The sequence below is a fragment of the Rana temporaria genome, chromosome 5, assembly GCF_905171775.1.
Source record: "Rana temporaria chromosome 5, aRanTem1.1, whole genome shotgun sequence".
In the NCBI taxonomy this organism is placed as follows: domain Eukaryota; kingdom Metazoa; phylum Chordata; class Amphibia; order Anura; family Ranidae; genus Rana; species Rana temporaria.
This window is the reverse complement of record NC_053493.1, coordinates 182,278,602-182,296,128: the sequence shown is the minus strand read 5'-3', so window position 1 is coordinate 182,296,128 and position 17,527 is coordinate 182,278,602. Positions and strand designations below refer to the sequence as shown.

At 47.4% G+C, this 17,527-nt stretch overlaps 1 protein-coding gene across 1 annotated transcript in view; it reads left to right on the top strand.

Annotated features, from left to right (window-relative positions):
• Positions 1 to 11,998: 11,998 nt before the first annotated feature.
• The window catches only part of MSANTD3 (Myb/SANT DNA binding domain containing 3), a 1,065,404-nt gene continuing 1,059,875 nt past the window's right edge, over positions 11,999 to 17,527 (top strand). The window contains exon 1 of the mRNA XM_040353437.1: positions 11,999 to 12,345. The gene's annotated coding sequence lies outside the window, so the exon portion shown is untranslated. The remainder of the gene's footprint in view (positions 12,346 to 17,527) is intronic.

The window sequence follows — 17,527 nt, the reverse complement described above, 5'->3', positions numbered from 1 at the left end:
GAAAAAAAAAAAAATGAAAAATTCCTTCAAATATCACACTTGCTGTGTGGGAACAATATCTCGATTATTTTAGGGGTGGTGGGGGGGTGGCATTATCTTTTTGGGAAAGCAAAATTGTAGAAAAAAGGGCACCCCTCAAACATACTGTAATTGTAGCGCAACAAAGAGCCACGTGCAAAGTATTGCATCAAAAATTGTTATTAGGCGCCCTTGTTACACAGGGTCATAAAAATGTGTCCGTAGGCGCAACATAACACTGCAACCCCTCCCAATATCTGTAATTGGAGCGCAACAAGGAGCCACGTGCAAAGTATTGCATCAAAAATTGTTATTAGGCGCCCTTGTTACACAGGGGAATAAAAATGTGTCCGTAGGCGCAACATAACACTGCAACCCCTCCCAATATCTGTAATTGGAGCGCAACAAGGAGCCACGTGCAAAGTATTGCATCAAAAATTGTTATTAGGTGAACCTGTTACACAGGGGCATAAAAATGTGTCCGTAGGCGCAACATAACACTGTAACCCCTCCCAATATCTGTAATTGGAGCGCAACAAGGAGCCACGTGCAAAGTATTGCATCAAAAATTGTTGTTAGGCGCCCCTGTTACACAGGGGCATAAAAATGTGTCCGTAGGCGCAACATAACACTGCAACCCCTCCCAATATCTGTAATTGGAGCGCAACAAGGAGCCACGTGCAAAGTATTGCATCAAAAATTGTTATTAGGCGCCCCTGTTACACAGGGGCATAAAAATGTGTCCGTAGGCGCAACATAACACTGCAACCCCTCCCAATATCTGTAATTGGAGCGCAACAAGGAGCCACGTGCAAAGTATTGCATCAAAAATTGTTATTAGGTGCCCCTGTTACACAGGGGCATAAAAATGTGTCCGTAGGCACAACATAACACTGCAACCCCTCCCAATATCTGTAATTGGAGCGCAACAAGGAGCCACGTGCAAAGTATTGCATCAAAAATTGTTATTAGGCACCCCTGTTACACAGGGGCATAAAAATGTGTCCGTAGGCGCAACATAACACTGCAACCCCTCCCAATATCTGTAATTGGAGCGCAACAAGGAGCCACGTGCAAAGTATTGCATCAAAAATTGTTATTAGGCGCCCCTGTTACACAGGGGCATAAAAATGTGTCCGTAGGCGCAACATAACACTGCAACCCCTCCCAATATCTGTAATTGGAGCGCAACAAGGAGCCACGTGCAAAGTATTGCATCAAAAATTGTTATTAGGCGCCCCTGTTACACAGGGGCATAAAAATGTGTCCGTAGGCACAACATAACACTGCAACCCCTCCCAATATCTGTAATTGGAGCGCAACAAGGAGCCATGTGCAAAGTATTGCATCAAAAATTGTTATTAGGCGCCCTTGTTACACAGGGGCATAAAAATGTGTCCGTAGGCGCAACATAACACTCCAACCCCTCCCAATATCTGTAATTGGAGCGCAACAAGGAGCCACGTGCAAAGTATTGCATCAAAAATTTTTATTAGGCGTCCTTGTTACACAGGGGCATAAAAATGTGTCCGTAGGCGCAACATAACACTGCAACCCCTCCCAATATCTGTAATTGGAGCGCAACAAGGAGCCACGTGCAAAGTATTGCATCAAAAATTGTTATTAGGCGCCCCTGTTACACAGGGGCATAAAAATGTGTCCGTAGGCGCAACATAACACTGCAACCCCTCCCAATATCTGTAATTGGAGCGCAACAAGGAGCCACGTGCAAAGTATTGCATCAAAAATTGTTATTAGGCGCCCCTGTTACACAGGGGCACAAAAATTGTGCCTTAGGCCACGTGCAAAGTATTGCATCAAAAATTGTTATTAGACGCCCCTGTTACACAGGGGCACAAAAATTGTGCCTTAGGCCACATGCAAAGTATTGCATCAAAAATTGTTATTAGACGCCCCTGTTACACAGGGGCACAAAAATTGTGCCTTAGGCCACATGCAAAGTATTGCATCAAAAATTGTTATTAGACGCCTCTGTTACACAGGGGCAGAAAAATGATGCCTTAGGCCACGTGCAAAGTATTGCATCAAAAATTGTTATTACCGTGTTTCCCTGAAAATAAGCCCGGGTCTTATATTAATTTTGGCAACAAAAGACCTAGTAGGGCTTATTTTCGGGGTAGGTCTTATAATGTGCTGTTTCTCTTCCTCCCTGACTGTCAGGAAGCCTCAGTTTGAACAAAGTTAAAATGCTTGTAAAATGCCAAAATCCTGTTACAGCTGTTACAGTAGCACACTGCTTTCCTCCACCTCTCCCAGCCACCATCCCCCCCCCTTCCGCAGCTCTCTGAGCGGGGAAGAGAGCACACTGGCATGTAACGAAAGAAAATTCTGTAGCATTTTAGTGCTTAAGTCTGTATGGATCGCGTGAGTTAAATACGGTACCTTGTGGAGACAGGAGTATCGGTATGCACACAGTGTAACATGTTGATTTAGTGCTGAGCCTCTGCACTGAGACAACTGTACCTTCCGTGACTGCAGAGGAAGGAGGGGCCCCGAGATCCCCCGCCGACAGCCGGGAGAAAGAGGAGGAGACCCGCAGGGAGATGGGCTGAGCGCCGCTCTGTAACAAAGGCACCTGACACTGCTGCCGTAGATTAAAGGGACACATACACAGCCACAGCACACTGCCGTATCGGAGAGGATTATAGGAGTACACACCCACCTCAAACTAGGGCTTATTTTCGGGGTAGGGCTTATATTGCAGCCCTACTGGAAAATAGCACTAGGTCTTACTTTCGGGGTAGGTCTTATTTTCGGGGAAACACGGTAGATGCCCCTGTTACACAGGGGCAGAAAAATTATGCCTTAGGCCACGTGCAAAGTATTGCATCAAAAATTGTTATTAGACGCCCCTGTTACACAGGGGCACAAAAATTGTGCCTTAGGCCACATGCAAAGTATTGCATCAAAAATTGTTATTAGACGCCCCTGTTACACAGGGGCAGAAAAATTATGCCTTAGGCCACGTGCAAAGTATTGCATCAAAAATTGTTATTAGATGCCCCTGTTACACAGGGGCAGAAAAATTATGCCTTAGGCCACGTGCAAAGTATTGCATCAAAAATTGTTATTAGACGCCCCTGTTACACAGGGGCACAAAAATTAGGCCTTAGGCCACGTGCAAAGTATTGCATCAAAAATTGTTATTAGGCGCCCCTGTTAAACAGGGGCAGAAAAATTAGGCCTTAGGCACTGGTGGCGGAGCACAGAAAAACAAAATTTCTTACTAGCTAACAGCATGAAAAGTGAGGAGGAGAAGGATATTCCATCAGCAGCACAACAGGACAGTCACTCAGCATCAGCAGTCTCAAAGGGATCTGATATTTCAACACAAAATTCTTATTCAGTAACATCAGCATCAGGTGCTTGGTAGCCGGTGTTGATCCAAGCCTGATTCATTTTGATGAAGGTCAGTCGATCAACAGAGTCGGTGGAGAGGCGTACCCTGTGATCGGTCACAAAGCCTCCAGCAGCACTGAATGTGCGTTCTGAAAGAACACTGGATGCAGGGCAAGCCAGTAGCTCAATTGCGTACTGTGCAAGCTCTGGCCAGTGATCCATCCTCAAGACACAGTAAGCCAGAGGATTTTTCGTGGGGAAGGTGTCCAAGTCGGATCTTGCCGCTAGGTATTCCCGGACCATGTAAACCAGACGCTGGCGATGGTTGCTGGAACCTGTCAGACCTTGGGGCTGCGGACTAAAAAATTGTCTGAACGCATCGGTCAGACGGCCACCTTCTCCACCGCTCCTTCTCTGACTCACCGAAGCCTCAGCAAGACGTTGTCCAGGGCCAGGTTTTGGTAATCCCCCCGGTTCTGGGAACGCATTGCACAGACCCTTCTGCAAGGCCTCCCGCAGTAGTTTCATCTTCTGCTCCCTCTACGATGGCAACATAAGATCCGTTACCTTACTCTTGTAACGTGGATCAAGGAGAGTTGCCAACCAGTAATGATCCCTCTCCTTGATAGCACGTACACGAGGATCCTTATGCAGGCTTTGCAGGATCAGGGAGGCCATGCAGCGTAGGTTTGCAGAGGCATTCGGGGCACAGTCCTCTGGGTCACTGAGGACGACAGGATCCTCAGCCACCTCATCCCAGCCACGTAAAAGTCCACGTGTTCCTTGGGACTGTAAATGATCCCTTGAAGACTGCTGCTGTTGATGCTGAGTGCTAGGCTCCACCTCCATGCTGCTGATACAATCCTCCTCCTCCTCCTCTTCCTCATCCTCCTCCTCCTCTTCCTGTGTTCCAGGTGGGCAAGCAGGAACAGTGTCTGGATAAAGGGGGCCTTGAGAGGTAAGGAAGTCCTCCTCTTCCTCCCTCTGTTCTGCCTCAAGGGCCCTGTCCATTATTCCACGTAGGGTGTGCTCCAACATGTGAATAAGCGGGACAGTCTCACTGATGCATGCACTGTCACTGCTCACCATCCTCGTGGCCTCCTCAAATGGTGACAGGACAGTGCATGCATCCCTGATCAAGGCCCACTGGTGTGGTGAAAAAAACCCAAGCTCCCCTGAGCCAGTTCTGCTGCCATATTGGCACAGGTACTCATTGATGGCCCTCTTCTGCGTGTGCAGCCGCTGCAGCATGGCCAACGTAGAGTTCCATCTGGTGGGCATGTCACAGATTAGGCGGTTCTTGGGCAGGTTGTATTCCCTCTGGAGGTCTGTCAGCCGAGCAGTGGCATTATATGACCTCCGGAAATGCACACAGACTTTCCTGGCCTGCCTCAGGACATCCTGTAAGCCAGGGTACCTGCCCAAGAACCGCTGTACCACCAAATTGAGAACATGCGCAAAACAGGGCACATGGGTGAGTTTTCCACGTCGCAGGGCAGAGAGGAGGTTGGTGCCATTATCGCTGACCACCATTCCAGGCTTCAGCTGGCGTGGCGTCAACCACCTCTGAGCCTGCCCCTGCAGAGCTGAAAGAACCTCTTCCCCAGTGTGGCTCCTGTCTCCCAAGCACACCAGCTCTAGGACCGCATGGCATCTCTTGGCCTGCATTCCTGCGTAGCCCGTCGTACGCACGGCTGGTTCTGAGCCAACATCACCACAGGAAGAGGCCACAGAGGAAGAAGAAGAGGAGGGGGTGGAGGAGAGAGGTGTGTCACAAGCAGTTGTAGTGTTTTGGAGGCGTGGTGGTGGAACAACCTCCAAAACTACTGTACCTTGACCTGCGTCCTTCCCAGCTGCCAGCAGAGTCACCCAATGGGCCGTAAAAGACAGGTAACGTCCCTGTCCATGCCTGCTGGACCATGAGTCAGCGGTAAGATGCACCTTACCACTGACCGCCCTGTCCAGCGAGGTATGGACATTGCCTTCCACATGCCGGTAGAGAGCCGGAATCGCCTTCCGTGAAAAAAAGTGGCGTTTGGGTACTTGCCACTGAGGTACTGCACATTCCACAAACTCACGGAAGGGGGCAGAATCTACCAACTGAAAAGGTAGCAGTTGAAGTGCTAGCAATTTTGCTAAGCTAGCATTCAACCGCTGGGCATGTGGATGGCTGGGAGCGTACTTCTTTCGGCGCTGCAGCAGCTGGGGCAGGGAAATTTGTCTGGTAATATCAGTAGATTGGCCGGATGTACTACCATTACTATGTTGTGACACAACTATTTCTACACCTTCGGTGCAGGCTGCAGAGAGGACTGGGGGTCTAGTGGGGTTTGAGGTCACAGAAGGGCAAGGGGAGGACCGCTTTGGTCTTTGGTGTGGGTCTTTCTGGTATGCCTGCCAACGAGCTGCATGGCAGGTCGACATATGTCTGGACAAGCATGTGGTGCCCAAGCGGGTGATGTTTTGGCCACGCGAGATACGCTTGAGACATATGTTGCAAACAGCAAAGGTAGTATCTGATGGACAGGTTTCAAAAAAGGCCCACACCAAAGAACTTTTGCTGTACCGTTGAGACACAGCAGCGCCACGTAATGCAGTTGGTGTACTGCCCTTAAGCTGACCCCTGGAGGGCTTCCTGCCTCTTTGAAGATGTGCCTGTGCCTCGTCCTCTTCCTCCTCCTCCTCTTTCCTACCAGGCACCCAGGTAGAGTCAATGACCTCATCATCCCCTCCCTCCTCATCATCACTGGCGACAACCTGGCAGTATGCTCCAGCTGGGGGAACATCACTCCCAGATTGTTGTCCCTCTCGGCAAACCCCCTCTCCCTGGGCTCACATCAATGCCTTCCTCTATCAGTGTTCCGTCATCGGAGTCTTCAAAACGCTGCGCATCTTCAGCTAGCATGTACCCAACACTGTGTTGAAACAGTTCGGGGGACTCCTCAGGAGGACACGGTGGGACTAGGGAAGGATTGTGTGATCCCATTGTGCAGAGGGTAGAGGACGCCTTGGCAGCTGCTTTGCCAGACAAACTATAATCAGTCTGTGTGAGAGAGGATGAGGAGGATGAGGACGGCTTGGTCATCCACTCAACTAATTTCTCAGCATGTTGAGGCTCAACACGGCCAGCTCCCGAAAAGAAGGACGAGCGGCCACGGCCACGTGCTGAAGAGGATGCACCACATCCATCACCAGCGTTACCTCTAGATGCAGAGCCTGCTTGCCCTCGTGACTCTCTGCCTCTCTTTGTCCTTCCAGCCATAGTTATGCGTTCAGGTGTTATGTAACAAAATAGTCGCTGTCACACCAACTGCGTTCAGATGGTATTAAACAGCAACCACACAGTAAGAGCGACTTGGCTCAAGTGTAAAGTAACAAAATAGTCGCAGTCACACCAACTGCGTTCAGATGGTATTAAACAGCAACCACACAGTAAGAGCGACTTGGCTCAAGTGTAAAGTAACAAAATAGTCGCTGTCACACCAACTGCGTTCAGATGGTATTAAACAGCAACCACACAGTAAAAGCGACTTGGCTCAAGTGTAAAGTAACAAAATAGTCGCAGTCACACCAACTGCGTTCAGATGGTATTAAACAGCAACCACACAGTAAGAGCGACTTGGCTCAAGTGTAAAGTAACAAAATAGTCGCTGTCACACCAACTGCGTTCAGATGGTATTAAACAGCAACCACACAGTAAGAGCGACTTGGCTCAAGTGTAAAGTAACAAAATAGTCGCTGTCACACCAACTGCTTTCAGATGGTATTAAACAGCAACCACACAGTAAGAGCGACTTGGCTCAAGTGTAAAGTAACAAAATAGTCGCTGTCACACCAACTGCGTTCAGATGGTATTAAACAGCAACCACACAGTAAGAGCGACTTGGCTCAAGTGTTATGTAACAAAATAGTCGCTGTCACACCAATTGCTTTCAGATGGTATTAAACAGCAACCACACAGTAAGAGCGACTTGGCTCAAGTGTAAAGTAACAAAATAGTCGCTGTCACACCAACTGCGTTCAGATGGTATTAAACAGCAACCACACAGTAAGAGCGACTTGGCTCAAGTGTAAAGTAACAAAATAGTCGCTGTCACACCAACTGCATTCAGATGGTATTAAACAGCAACCACACAGTAAGAGCGACTTGGCTCAAGTGTAAAGTAACAAAATAGTCGCTGTCACACCAACTGCGTTCAGATGGTATTAAACAGCAACCACACAGTAAGAGCGACTTGGCTCAAGTGTTATGTAACAAAATAGTCGCTGTCACACCAACTGCTTTCAGATGGTATTAAACAGCAACCACACAGTAAGAGCGACTTGGCTCAAGTGTAAAGTAACAAAATAGTCGCTGTCACACCAACTGCGTTCAGATGGTATTAAACAGCAACCACACAGTAAGAGCGACTTGGCTCAAGTGTTATGTAACAAAATAGTCGCTGTCACACCAACTGCTTTCAGATGGTATTAAACAGCAACCACACAGTAAGAGCGACTTGGCTCAAGTGTAAAGTAACAAAATAGTCGCTGTCACACCAACTGCGTTCAGATGGTATTAAACAGCAACCACACAGTAAGAGCGACTTGGCTCAAGTGTAAAGTAACAAAATAGTCGCTGTCACACCAACTGCGTTCAGATAGTATTAAACAGCAACCACACAGTAAGAGCGACTTGGCTCAAGTGTAAAGTAACAAAATAGTCGCAGTCACACCAACTGCGTTCAGATGGTATTAAACAGCAACCACACAGTAAGAGCGACTTGGCTCAAGTGTTATGTAACAAAATAGTCGCTGTCACACCAACTGCTTTCAGATGGTATTAAACAGCAACCACACAGTAAGAGCGACTTGGCTCAAGTGTTATGTAACAAAATAGTCGCTGTCACACCAACTGCTTTCAGATGGTATTAAACAGCAACCACACAGTAAGAGCGACTTGGCTCAAGTGTAAAGTAACAAAATAGTCGCTGTCACACCAACTGCGTTCAGATGGTATTAAACAGCAACCACACAGTAAGAGCGACTTGGCTCAAGTGTAAAATAACAAAATAGTCGCTGTCACACCAACTGCGTTCAGATGGTATTAAACAGCAACCACACAGTAAGAGCGACTTGGCTCAAGTGTAAAGTAACAAAATAGTCGCTGTCACACCAACTGCGTTCAGATGGTATTAAACAGCAACCACACAGTAAGAGCGACTTGGCTCAAGTGTTATGTAACAAAATAGTCGCTGTCACACCAACTGCTTTCAGATGGTATTAAACAGCAACCACACAGTAAGAGCGACTTGGCTTAAGTGTAAAGTAACAAAATAGTCGCAGTCACACCAACTGCCTTTAGTTGCTATTAAGCAGCACACACGCAGTAATAGCGACTGCGGTCAAATGCGATTTAACAGCACGCACGCAGTGACACCAACTGCCTTTAGTTGCTATTAAACAGCACGCACGCAGTAATAGCGACTGCGGTCAAATGCGATTTAACAGCACGCACGCAGTGACACCAACTGCCTTTAGTTGCTATTAAACAGCACGCACGCAGTAATAGCGACTGCGGTCAAATGCGATTTAACAGCACGCACGCAGTGACACCAACTGCCTTTAGTTGCTATTAAACAGCACGCACGCAGTAATAGCGACTGCGGTCAAATGCGCTTTAACAGCACGCACGCAGTGACACCAACTGCCTTTAGTTGCTATTAAACAGCACACACGCAGTAATAGCGACTGCGGTCAAATGCGATTTAACAGCACGCACGCAGTGACACCAACTGCCTTTAGTTGCTATTAAACAGCACGCACGCAGTAATAGCGACTGAGGTCAAATGCGATTTAACAGCACGCACGCAGTGACACCAACTGCCTTTAGTTGCTATTAAACAGCACGCACGCAGTAATAGCGACTGCGGTCAAATGCGATTTAACAGCACGCACGCAGTGACACCAACTGCCTTTAGTTGCTATTAAACAGCACGCACGCAGTAATAGCGACTGCGTTTCTGTGCAATTCAATAGCCCAGTTGCATTAACAGCGACTGCGCTTCTGTGCAAATAAATTGCACACGTGCAGTAACAGGTAACGCGTCTGTGTGTGCAATTAACTAGCACACGTTAAATAACACAGAATAATTATATTTAAAGTAAATCCCTAATGCAGGCAATACAACACGTTAGAGCGCTGCATGTAGAACAATCTCCTGCCTGACAGATACTAATAGATAAACTAGCTGAGCTGTACAGTCTATAAATATATTGACAACGCCTAAGGATGTGAATATATTCTCTACAAACTGTACTTTTAACTACACTTCCTAATCTATCTATCTGTCTGTCTGTCTGTCTGTCTGTCTGTCTGTCTCACTGTGTCTCTATCTCTCTATCTCTCTCTGTCTGACTGACTGATCTTCTCTAGAACCGCCAACACACTACACTAGGCAGCCGTGCAGGCTGCCTTTTATAGTGGGGGGCGTGTACTAATCCCCCTGAGCCATAATTGGCCAAAGCCACCCTGGCTTTGGCCAATTATGGCTCTTCTTTTTTTGAGCGCTGTGATTGGCCAAGCATGCGGGACATACAGCATGCTTGGTCAATCATCAGCGCTCAACGCCCCAGTGAATTATGGGACGTTTTGTGTCATTCGAATTTGGCGCGAACGACCCGTTTTGTTCGATTTTCGACGAACGATCGAACGACCGATGTTCGATTCGAACATACGTTCGAATCGAACGCGGAGCTCATCCCTATTGTTGACCTTCTATCAACGCTGTCGGAGAATGGGGCAGAATAGATAGTTAGGATTGTGTAATGTCATAGTGTATTACTGTAAATATTTGTATCCTATTGTATCTTAAAGTTGTATATCTTTTCCTTCTTTCTCTTACTGTCATACAGATTCAGGTCAGGCATTCAGGCTTGAATGCCTTTGTTTGGACACTGGGGACAGTGTCTGTTTAAGTGGGGGGAGTGTGTAGCGCCTGTGTACTTTCAGGTACAGGTGCTATTCTAAATTTAAGGAGGTGAGAGAGTTAGTTAGCTCTCATCCAGTTGATTTGTCTAAATTGGGTCTCTGCTTCAGCTGGGCTGTACTGTGGGCTCATTCTGTTATTGCTGGGGTGTTATACCACCCCGGAGCAACAGGTGGCGCCAGTGGAGTCCAGGCTGGGGTGTCTCTTGCCAGCAGCCAATCAGGAGGGGTTTTCCCTCGCGGGGCATGCTGGGAGAGGGTACTTCTGGAGCAGACGCCAATCGGGCGGGGTTCTTGTTCCAGATGTGGCACCCACCTTCAGGGTGGCCACACATCACGACTCCCCGGCGAGATGGCCTACCAGGCCGGGGTGCGCGTGCCACGCGGTGTTCCTGGTTCCGGGACCATGTTGGCCCGGAGCGTCTGAAGTTGTGGTGGGGCCCCAGTGATCGACTGGGCTCCAACTCTGAGGAGATCCCAAGCAAGTGTAGCTGTTCGGTGGGGAGTCCGTCTGAGGAGCGCCAATGAGAGGCTGGCAGTCCAACAGGGCCTAGACAATCCACCGGGGATCGAGGTAACTGGACACTGAGAGGGTGGATGTTAGCCACCTGTCAGTCGGTAACCTAATTGAAACTACCTGAGCAAGATCCAGGCAAGAAGTCTACTGAGGAGAATAGTCTCCATAACCTAAGTTCTGAGGCCAGGTCTGTGGCAGAGACCTGTTCCTCTCAAAGTTCCGAGTGATATCCTGGCTGCCAGGTCGGTGTGAGGGGCCTGTCCAGATACACTATACCCACTCCTGCTGGAGTGGCGACGAAAGTAAAGTGTCGTTGGAAGTAGGACTGCTTCCGTACTACTGAACCTGAATCTGCTATTTCTCCTCCTCATCCACCTTTGCTGTCTACCTCAAGTTTACTGTTTACTGTGTTGGGTAAAATAAAGCACAAGAAAAGACACCTGCTGTTTGGACATTCCATCATTGCTGCTCTCATCATCATCTACCCCTAGACGCTCACAGAGGTAACACGCCATCCCAATTCTATCCAGCGGCTCCTTCGGGGGTGAGCGCTACAGATCAATTTTTTTTTCCAGAACAGCCGTATAGGGGGCAGTCCCACCAGATGTGAAGCATGGTGCCTTTCGAGATGCAATGTCACCAAAATGTATATGTTTTAAAGTATTATTTTATATCTCTGTTTACTATATACTACATATGTCATCTTTGTTTTAGATATAAACATTTCTTAGATGAAAAGCACTCGCAGAACACTAAGGCTGCATTCACACCTAAGCGACAAAACGCCCGACGCGGGACGCTTCTGTCGCTAGAGGGGAGAATTCCCATTGCCGTCTATGGAGATGGTTCACATCTCATAGACGCGCAACGCCTGTCGCCTGAAAAAAGTCCCGGACCCTTTTTTTCACGCGACAGGCGCGTTTTCCCATAGACAGCAATGGGAATACTTTAGAAAAAAAAAAAAAAAAAAAAGAAACATTTGTAATCGCGGCAAATCTGCCGCTACACGCGTACGCGGCTGTCGCTTAGGTGTGAATGCAGCCTAAGATAAGTTAACAAGACCGCAAAGCAGTGGCTGCCCTGTGGCTCCTTTTGACTAACTTATATGTCAGCTGGTCTTTTCAAGATCCAGTCCAGCTTTTACACAGCACAGTCTGCTGGCAGCCTTAGGAGGAAGGCCTTTTGTATGCACTCAGGTTGGAGAGTCTCAAATAGCAGGAAAATGATCTGCACATGGAAGGAAGAGCTGAGGTTATCCTTTGTTTCTAGAATGGCCAGATGATAAAATAACATTTAAAAGAGGAGGGGAAGAATGATATAAAAAAACAAACAAGAAAAACAGGAACTAATCTTAGTGGATGGATCATCTCAATGCTGAGCGCAGCTGAGGTTCTTTGTCCAGGCAGCTTTTGACTGCAGCAGACTAGGTGCAAGCAAGCTCTCCTGGGACACGAAGAAGCTCTCGGGTCTGCCCTGATGCTTGGTAGGAAAATATGTTAATAATCATGTGTACATTTTTCTACTGAATTGTTTTTTAGCCCCTATCACCTGCCTCCACCTTCTCTTGGGCATTCTCCTCCCACTCTCACCTATTTACTATATTATTGCACCCCTCCTCCCTTGTCATTCCCATCCCTATCTATTGATTAATATGTATGTAAGTAGCTTCAAATGCATCATTTAATTAGGGGGCATGCATTTGCAAAAGTCTATGTATATATAAGTTTGAGACATTGAATTGTGGAGTTGAATGTATGATACACATGTTATTGTTACCATTTGTAGCTTGCATTATGTTTGTAGAATATGGAGAAATCATTGTGCTCCCTATAGTAACCTATATATTCTGTATAACCCCTTGATATTTTTTATTTCATTTGGCTGAAGGATGTTTCAATTGCAAAACTATAGTATTGATGTTGTTGTCCACTTTTAGATGGTGAGAACTGCATAGATTATCTACATTTTAAAAGAACTACCAGGGCCTCTTCCCCTGATGACGTTAAGAAAATATGTATTTGTATTTATTTTTAGGCACGTTGTGCCTATTTTTTCATTCATTGCCTTTTTGTACACATTTTATAAGAAGGTAGGCACATTGGTGGGTTTTCCCTGTAAAATTAAAGATATATTCACACGTGTCCATTTTCCTACAGTAAAACACATGAATATTACTGCACGAAAATGCATTTTTATGTATAAGCCCTATTTGTTTCTATATGGCTGATTAACCTCTAATGCTTTGCAGTTAAATATTATATTTTTAAAGGGAAACTATATGAATCAATTCACACCTACACATGTGATACCATGCAAGCTGCAATGCATGCACATACAGTGGAGTTTTCTTTTTCCTGAAAGGGGATTGTGTAGTCTCTCATTGTTTATTTGGCAGTGAAAAAATTTAATTATTCTCTATTTCTATGGTTTTGAAATGTATAGAAGTTTGAACATTGTGGGTTAGCAAGAGGAGCAGACCCTTCGCTACAGGACAGGCAAAGCAAACAATTTTTTGGGGCCCCGAGCTGACCTGGGGCCCCCAACTTCCCCTTTCCAAGGCTGTACCAGGGCCGAGCTCCTCTTCTTTCCTCCTGTCAGTTGCCCCCCCCCCCCCCCAAAAACAATTGCACTAACAATCGTGTCACACTCGCTTGCTGCCGCTGCCCGAGTGTCTCTCTCACATCACCTGATCAGCGGCGCAGAGAGAGAGAGAGACTCGTCACTAGTTACGGAGGACGTGGGTGGAGCCTCTTCCCTGCACTCGTTGCTAACGCCTGGGCCGCTTGGCGTCTAGCAACGAGTGACATCACAGAGTCATGTCGGACCTGAGTTTCAGAGCCGAGTCCAACGTGATGGTGACAGGAGCTGGACAGTGGACTGAAGCAGTGGCGGAATTTTCAGGGTCGCAACAGTCGCAGTTGCGACTGGGCCCTGTAATTCTGCCAAGTCCGGGGGGCCCCCGCCACCCGTCCATGAGAGGTGCCCGACCGCCACCTGTGTGAATGGCCCACATGTCATGACTGTCACTGGTGCGGCGCTGTGTGGAGTTTGGCCCCGGAGGTGAGGAATGCAGAGCAGGCTGAGCTGAGGCACACACAGAGGCAAGGCAACACCAGTTTCACCAAATGAGAGAAGGGGGAGGAGCGTCTACCCAGGCATGAGGCAAGGCATCCTGGCGGGAGAAGGACTGGCTGCTGGCACGCAAAGTGAGGGTGACTCAGTCAGACTCTGACCTGACCGAAGGTGGCGGAACAGATCGGTATTCCCGGGCCCCGGAATCGATTGATTGACAGTAAGTCAATCAAGAAGTGACAGAGCTCAGCCTCAGCTCAGCAATCGATGCCAACCGCCACCTGTGTGCCTCTCACTCATCCTGTCCCCCCACGGCCCCACCACTGATCTTCTCATCTCATCATCCCTATCCCCCTCATTACTTCTACAACAGTACTTGAGAGGCGTGTCTGCGGTGGCAGTGGTGGTGCCATCCTCTCCCTCCACCACCTGTGCCTCTTACTGATCCCATCCCCCCCCCCCCCCACCACTGATCTCATCCCTATGCCCCCATTACTTCTACAACAGAGAGGATGGCATCAATACTACCACCACAGCCACCCCCTCAAGTACCACCACTACCACCCCCCCTCAAGTACCACCACTTGTACTTGAAGGGGGGGTGGCTGTAGTGGTACTTGAAGGGGGATGGCTGTGGTGGTACTTGGGGGGTGGCTGTGGTGGTACTTGAGGGAAGGCAGCAGTTGTGGTACTTGAGGGGTGTTGCTGTGGTGGTACTTGAGGGGGGGTGGCAGCGGTAGTACTTGAGGGGTGTGGCTGTGGTGGTACTTGAGGGGTGTGGCTGTGGTGGTACTTGAGGGGTGTGGCTGTGGTGGTACTTGAGGGAGGTGGCTGTGGTGGTACTTGAGGGAGGTGGCAGTGGTGGTACTTGAGGGGGGTGGCTGTGGTGGTACTTGGGGGGGGGGGGGGGTGTTGCTGTGGTAGTACTTGAGGGGTGTGGCTGTGGTGGTACTTGAGGGGGTGGCTGTGGTGGTACTTGAGGGAGGTGGCAGTGGTGGTACTTGAGGGGGGTGGCTGCGGTGGCAGTGGTGGTGCCATCCTCTCCCACCACCACCTGTGCCTCTTACTGATCCCATCCCCCACCACTGATCTCATCCCTATCTCCCCATTACTTATACAACAGAGGTGATGGGGGGGGGGGATAGGGATGAGATCAGTGGTGGCGGATGGGATCAGTAAGAGGCACAGGTGGTGGTGGGAGAGGATGGCACCACCACTGCCACCGCAGCCACCCCCCTCAAGTACCACCACTGCCACATCCCCCTCAAGTAACACCGCTGCCACCCCCCTTAAACATCACAGCTGCCACCCCCCTCAAGTACCACTGCTACCACCCCCCTCAACTACCGCTGTTGGCACCCCCTCAAAAAATAAAGTATCAATCATAATTTTTTTTGGGGGGGGGGGGGCTCCCCCTGCCCCTGACTGTGTTGGCCCCACCCACCGGCACCTCCTCCCTTTATCTTGTCCACACTGACTGACTGCAGGCCTCCACCCCTGAGTGTTTGGCTCCACCCACCTCCTCCATCTTCTCCACCTTGTGCAGTCTGCAGAGCAGCGCCATGAATACAGGAAGAAAAGGACTTATTGAGAAGATTCATCCATCTGATCCATCCATCTCCACTCCATTGCTCCTGCATGGGAGCCCCTCCCCTCACCAGAGCACCAAAATAATTGTCTAAAAGTGAGTAAAAGAATGACTGAATGTCATGTGTCAAATCGCAAAATACATGTAATGCCCTTTTAGTCTTGACTTTTACCCCCCTTATGACCAGGCCATTTTTTGCGATACTGCGCTGCGTTACTTTAACTGTCTGACAATAGTGTGGTTGTGCGATGTTGTACCCAAATAAAGTAAGAACATAGGGAGGGGGGAAGGAGTAAGAAGAACACAGGGGTGTGGGTGAACTTAAACTGTATGGCTATGCTGTGGTTCCTGTAGGCTTTGCGTACATGCGTGCGGGGGGGGGGGGGGGGTTGGGTTGGGAGGGGCCTCCATGTCCATTTTGCTTGGGGCCCCCAAATTCCTTTAAAAAGGCCTAGGAGAGGGGGGAAAGGAAGTGAGAAGACAGATGGATACAAAGTGAGACAGAATGGGTCTTATGTTTCCTACCAGGCAGCAAAATTTAGAGTGCATGACTTGTCCCCCCCCAGACTATATAATATATATAAATAAAACCATCACATAAGACATCACGTCCCTCTTTCTAGCAGCCATAAACGTATGCCCTCTATTCCCCATTCTTTTCCCTCACCTACATTGTAAAATACTGTCCAAGTAGAAATATGGAGGGGGCTTCACTGTAGTAGACAGAATAGTAAAGCAACCACTGGTTTTATAATGTGATGACTTCACTTTGGGGCGAGCATTGACTTGAATAATTACAGTCTCTCCCTTATTTGGTGCTGTGGGTACATTTTGCTTAAAGGGTCACTAAAGGATTTTTTTTTTTTTAGCTAAATAGCTTCCTTTACCTTACTGCAGTCCTGGTTTCATGTCCTCATTGTTCGTTTTTGCTCTGATGTTGCTGTAATTCTCCTCTGTTTTGGACACTTCCTGGTTGTCTGTTTCCTGATCACCACAGTACTGGGAGACTTTAGTTTAGTTTTTCAAACCTATACTGCTCTATGGCACTGTCCAGCACAGATACAGCATAACATGCTAAAACGAAACTAAATGCAAAAACAAAACTAAAAAACTACAGGTACATTATATGATTGCTTCTTAATCGTTTTTAAAAGGAATCAGTTAACTATTATGTCTCTATACCCTGTAAACAGTAATTTCAGCAATTTTTTTTTTTTTTCCTTTAGTGACCCTTTAAGTTTTGATGGCCTAGAGTCCACCTGGGGTAGATTTTCTAAAACCGGTGAACTCAGAATCTGGAACACCTAGGTATGGTAGCCAATCAGTTTCTAACCATAGCTTGTTTAATTAAGCTTTGGCAATAAAACCTAGAAGCTGACAAAAGTGAGTCAACACATTTCTCTTATTAGCCTCCTCAGGACACATGAGAATTCAGCAGAAAACTCTAAATGTACAAAAAATAAAACATTAATAAAATGTAATATTTATTACAACCATAATAAAACAGCTTATATTTTGTAACAGCAAAAATTACATATATATCGCTGATTTGTATTGTATTTATATATTCTATGTGATTTTTTGCTGTTACAAGATACCAGCTGTTTTAGTATGGTTGTAATAAATTTTACATTTTATTAATTATTGTTGCGTTCCCTTTCATTCCCAGTAAACCCATGTTTTGTTTTTTTTCTATGGTTGTACACTTTATTTGGATGTGGCAGCATAATATATACAAGAAAGCTTCTATCACTCATCACTTATTGTGAGCTTACCCCTTCAGAGATGCCCAGCCAAGTCCATGTTCTTCAGCTGCGCTTCTAGATACCTGGCACAGGCTTTACAGTAGACATGTGCATTCATTTTTGTCTGAATGCATTTTCGTCCGAATTTCGTGGATTTTCGCTTTCTTTTTAACAAACGATAACGAAATCCGAAGGATCCGCCATAAAAAGTGATTTCTTTTCGTTTTGTTGCGACAACAGTTCGATATGGATAGAAGATT